Source organism: Psittacula echo (genome assembly GCF_963264785.1).
Source record: "Psittacula echo genome assembly, chromosome: 3".
NCBI classification, from domain to species: domain Eukaryota; kingdom Metazoa; phylum Chordata; class Aves; order Psittaciformes; family Psittacidae; genus Psittacula; species Psittacula echo.
The window spans coordinates 124896341-124902340 of record NC_137736.1 but is presented as its reverse complement, the minus strand read 5'-3'; positions in this window follow the sequence as shown (position 1 = coordinate 124902340).

Sequence of the window (6000 nt, the reverse complement as noted above, 5' to 3'; positions counted from 1 at the left end):
GTTCCTTTGTGTTTCCAGAAATGCACTATTAAAGAGCTGATTTCCCCTTATTTTGGCCACAGAGACTTTGTTTCTGGGGCAGGACAAGTCTCAAATGAAGAGTGCTAAAGGAGGGTATGAAGCCCAGTGTGACCAGGGAGTCCACAAAGGCAGTTATCCCCAAGTGCTTGACGTCCCATACTCTCCAAAGCCAGTGTCACTATCTTCCTTTTACTGATGGGGAAACCGACACAGGATTATAATGTGCCCATAACATAAAGGATAAGTTCCTGCCTGTTCATTCCCAATGGAAACCCTGCAAGCCCAAACCTGTCATTATAAAGGCCAGTGTTGAAAAGATGTTGGAGAAGAGCAAATTAAGGCTGGTTTCATTTGCAGGCGGAAAGAAGATACTTGGAGGAAGCAGCAGGTCTTGGGTTTCTGAGCTGGGCTGTTGAGAGCAAGAAGAGAAACAGAGCTCTTTTAATTTTAATTAACTCTTTTAATGTTAAAAGATTTCATGCTAATTCCAATAATCACACCCAGAGCTTCTGCTCAACCACAGCCAGGGAGCTTTCAGAAATTGCTCCTTTCATAGGATCATAGAATCCCAGACTGGTTTGGGTTGGAAAGGACCTTAAGGTCATCCAGTTCCAGCCCCCCTGCCATGGGCAGGGACACCTTCCACTAGAGCAGGTTGCCCCAAGCCCCTGTGTCCAACCTGGCCTTGAACACTGCCAGGGATGGAGCAGCCACAGCTTCTCTGGGCACCCTGTGCCAGTGCCTCAGCACCCTCACAGTGAAGAACTTCCTTATATCTAACCTGAACTTCCCCTGTTTCAGTTTGAACCCGTTACCCCTTGTCCTATCGCTACAGTCCCTAATGAAGAGTCCCCCCCCAGCATCCTTGTAGCCCCCTTCAGACACTGGAAGCTGCTCTGAGGTCTCCACGCAGCTTCTCTTCTCCAGGCTCAACAGCCCCAACTTTCTCAGCCTGGCTCCATACAGGAGCTGCTCCAGCCCCTGCTCATCCTCGTGGCCTCCTCTGCACTTGTTCCAACAGTTCCATGTCCTTTTTATGTTGAGGACACCAGAACTGCACACAATGCTCCAAGTGAGGTCTCACGAGAGCAGAGCAGAGGGGCAGGATCACCTCCTTCGACCTGCTGGTCACGCTCCTCTTGAAGCAGCCCAGGATACGGTTGCTTTCTGGGCTGCGAGCGCACACTGCAGCCGGCTCATGTTAACATGAAACAGGAGCTCAAAACTGAGAACTCGATCACTTTTACCTTGATTTTCTGCCCAGTTACTATACATTCTTCTTCCTTTTTATTACAGCTCCATTTATCCTGTGTCTGACTTTTGTCCTGCAGGTATTTGGGATGATCTGGGGGAAGGAAGCAGCGTGTGAGCCCCGGCCCCTAAATCATGATGCTTCCTATTCATTCCTCCCTCACCCTGACACGTGTTAACAGCTTGGCAGGGAAATTTGCTGTACAAATTACTATGCTCAGCTGCATGCGCAGCTCAAGAGATCCTCACACCATGATCACAGAGCCCGACAAAGTCCACAGGACCCAGACGCCGCTTCTTCATCCCTCTTCCCACAAGGATTTTCCTGGGATTACCCAGAAAGGGAGCAAGTTGGTCCCTACAGCTGGTTAACAGGGCTGGCACTAACAAGATGCTCACTGTATTAGGTTTAAAGGAATAACACTGTCAGCCACAGCTTCTGCTGGGTGCTGGCAGCTGATCTTGGATGGTGCATAGCTGTGGGGTTAGGAAAGAGCATTAAAACTGCTTGAAAACATTGCAGCTAATTGCACTGTCCTGACATTAGCACTGCAGTTTCCAAACACTTGGAACAAAAGACTCTTGTCACTTCTGGCAGCTCCCAGCATCATCATGCAGGGCTGAAATGTCCATATTTTCCCATTTAATGGGCATCTAAGGAGTGTTTTCCATAGCCCGGCCAAGCATGACTGTTCTGCTGGCTCCAAAGCGCCAGCGGCCAAGTGTGATTTGCTGTTGTGTGTTGCTAGGAAGACATGCAACCTTATGAGTGGAAAGGTAGCTCCAAGCAGCTTAAATGGGCCCACATTATTGACCTTTAGGTGGGTAAGATTAAGAAATCCACTCCATCTTCTTCTGCATGGCCAAGAGCTGAACCAGTACCTATCAAACCCTTCTTTATACAGATGATTTTTTGCTCTCTCCCATGGTAAGCAGAGGACTTGAGGCTGGAGCTGTTTCTCCAGCATCAGCAATGAGATGGATTTCATTCCTTTAAAACAAAGAGCTGCCTGCTTTGTTTTCCAGCTTGCCACACTCCCCCTTTTGGAACAGATAGGATTCCACCCTGGAGAACGGGGAATCTCAATGTGCCGCTTAGAAAGGTGTTCGGGAGAAAAGAGGAGGGAATAAATAACCTCCTCATAAATCACTTGCAATGAAAGGGGAGCGGAGGTTAATGATTTTAAATGGATACTTTGGCAAGTCCTTTAATGAGAAGGAGCAGGTAATTGCGTTGACCTTGGAGATCACATCGTTCTCCTTGGGCCAGAGGAAAGAAATGATAAAGGATTGCCTAGTGCAAGCTAAGCAAGGGGTGATGTTACAGAAGACTGACACAGTCAATACCCAACCATGGAACCATTTGCTGTGTTGTCTCCCTGCTTTCCTACCTCCTAAGTGATTGTTCTTGTGCCTCAGCTTCCATTTGGATAGGGTTTGATCTCTTGTTCCTTTCTATGGAGGCAAATGCAATGGATTGGAGGTTGGGTTCTGAGTTTTCTTTGCATCCACAATTTCATCCAGAAGCCAACGGGCTCCAGTGAGACCTGCACAACACAAAGCAACAGAAATTATGCCCCCAAATCAAGCTGCTTCTAGAAAGCAGCCTTCCACCACCCCAAAAAAGGGAGGAAAACTGCATCTTCCAATGGAGCAGAGTAGAGAAGTCCTCAGGGTTCACCTTTGAGCCTGATCCAATGCCATCATGTAATCCCTGAGCTGTGTTACACCAAGCAGGGGTCTTTATGATTTAGAACCACTTAGTATGAAACTCTGACTTCTTGAGAAGACACCTTCCTACGACTAGTGAAGGTCTCTATTCCATGAGAGAGCTGAGCACATTGAGCCAAATAGAGATAGCTCAGGAGCCAGGATAAGACACAAGAGCAGGAGGCAGTGATTTGTCTTATCCTGTGTGGACACCTCCATTCAAGCAAGCAGCCCAGGTTCCATGGGCACTGCTGTTATGAATCAGCTCATCTAGGGGTGAAGATCTGAAGATCATGATGATCACAGAGGTGAAACAAGTCCCACTGTGGGGCTGTTCAAAGAAACAATTTCTTCCATTTTGGACAATTTCAGAGCAAGCGCAAGAAGAAATTACTCCCATTTTCCTTCTGATTCCACTTCATTTCCACACCTTTCTCAGTTCTACCCGGTTTTCCCCATTGTAGCAAAGGTGCAGGCAAAGATGGGAAGAGAAATAAAGCTATTAACCGATCTCTCTTCTCCCTCATTTTGCTAAAGGTGTAAGGCCAGAGAAAGAACAATTTAGGACCTGAAGCAAAGCCTCACTGTATGATTGCCTCCTTCAGAGACTGATGCTTTGGGCAGATGCTGTTTTAAAGGTGTCTTAAAGGTTAGGACTGACACTCTCCTCTGCAAGAGCCGCCTGACAGCTTGTCACGCTGAAGTTTTGCTCTTTCTCATATCACCTGGCAAAGGAGACAGTTGTCAGCAGCATCTATCGCCTCTGTTCATTACAATATCACCCAGACAAATGAGGTGCAATAGGTGGGCAGCAGGAAGGTGGCACAGTGAAAGGTCAAGGTTTTGATGGAAGCACTATCTGTTATAGGATGATAGGGAAAGCTTGAATGCCAAATACACTTAAGATATAAGAAAGCCTGCTGTTAAAGGTGTGAGAGAACAGGATCCTTGCTCTTCTGCCATTTCTTTTGCCCCAGGTTGCCCCGTTTATGCCACAGAGACTTTGTATGACCGTCCTTGTCTATGACAAGCTATGACCACCCAGTCCGACATATGAGCTTTGTCTAAATCTGCCACACTGACCCCTCATATCTCCATCCAAACAAACTAATCCCTTGCCTGGCAACATCCCAGTGGGAACTCCTGCTGGCTCTAAATAAAGCCCAAAGGAAGTTTGTTAGGAACTGGAAAGGGAAGGTTAAACAAAACTAAGCCATATGAAGCTTGTGAAGGAGATTGCGGGTTTGATGGGATAAGGAGCTGCTGTTCTGCAGTGTGATGGAGGAGAGGACTTGGCCTGGTGGGAACACGAGCGTGCCAGCTTCCTCCTTCCCTTTCATTCACGCCAACCAAAGCTCAGAGGTCTTCCTTCTGCTGCCAGATCTCAAAGGACTGATCCATGAAGAGCTGGTTAAACCCAAAGCCTTGTCCAATATCTCGGCCACATCCAGGGAAGTAAGTGGGGAGGGCAGAAAAAGTCTAGCTAAATAGCTATTACTGATTAGCTACAGTATAGGAGCCTGGAGGAGGAAGGAGAACTGTAAGCTCACAGCCAGCTCATTCACGTTGGACCGTTTCCTTCCTGCTTTGGGTTGGACGTACTCTAAAGAATGGCCTTGCTGAACCTGGGCCATAGTCCAAAGTAACTTAATTGACTGTTAACACAATTGCAGCTGATAGCAGAAGGCATTTCTTGGTCCACCCTGAAGGTCTTACGCCTCTCTTTGCATCCACCTTCTCTGCCTGCCTACTGATGTAGCAGGGTGATTACATCAGCCTGGGTCCCCATCCATCTCCTGCAGCAAAGGTTTGCAAAAGGGGAATCTTCCCCATAAATCCACTTGTCTATAAGCATTTCTGCCATCAGATTTCATCCTAAGCAAGGCAAAAAGAGCTCAAACATGAGATGGAGATGAACAGGAGAGACCAAGAAATTGCTTCTGCTGTCAGCTGCAATTGTGTTAACAGGTCCCCCCGCCAGACCTGTGAGCATGGAGCATATGATCATAGAATCATAGAATAGTTTGGGTTGCAAAGGACCTTAAGATCATGCAGTTCCAGCCCCCTGCCATGGGCAGGGACACCTCACACTAAACCACGGCACCCAAGGCTCTGTCCAACCTGGCCTTGAACACTGCCAGGGATGGAGCATTCACAGCTTCCTTGGGCAACCCATTCCAGTGCCTCACCACCCTCACAGTAAAGAATTTCTTCCTTATATCCAATCTAAACTTCCCCTGTTTCAGTTTGAACCCGTTACCCCTTGTCCTGTCACTACAGTCCCTAATGAAGAGTCCCTCTCCAGCATCCTTATAAGCCTCCTTCAGAAACTGGAAGGCTGCTATGAGGTCTCCATAGGCTGAACAGCCCCAACTTTCTCACTCTGTCTTCATACAGGAGGTGCTCCATTCCTCTGATCATCCTTGTGACCTCCTCTGGACTTGTTCCAACAGTTCCGTGTCCTTTTTATGTTGAGCACACCAGAACTCATAAGAGCAAGTGACCAGAAATAGGGTGTGCAAAGGTGTTATTGTGCCTATGTGAGAGGAAAATCATAGAATCCAGAGTGGTTTGGGTTGGAAGGGACCTTAAAGCTCATCCAATTCCAACCCCTGCCACAGGCAGGGACACCTTCCACTAGAGCAGCTTGCTCCAAGCCCCTGTGTCCAACCTGGCCTTGAACACTGCCAGGGATGGGGCAGCCACAGCTTCTCTGGGCACCCTGGGCCAGCGCCTCAGCACCCTCATAGGGAAGAGCTTCTGCCTAAGAGCTCATCTCAGTCTCCCCTCTGGCAGGTTCAAGCCATTCTCCCTATCAATCACTACAGTCCTTGTAAAAACAGAACAAACACCCAGCTGCAGAAAGGAACAGCACAACAGTGTGTGTTTGAAGGAAAACAATCCCAAAACCCCATCCCAATTATTTTCACACAAATTCCTCCCCATTCTTGTTAGAAGGGAGCACTTGGAGCTGCCCTCCAGCAACACGGTGGCAACCAGCCACTTACATAGCATGAG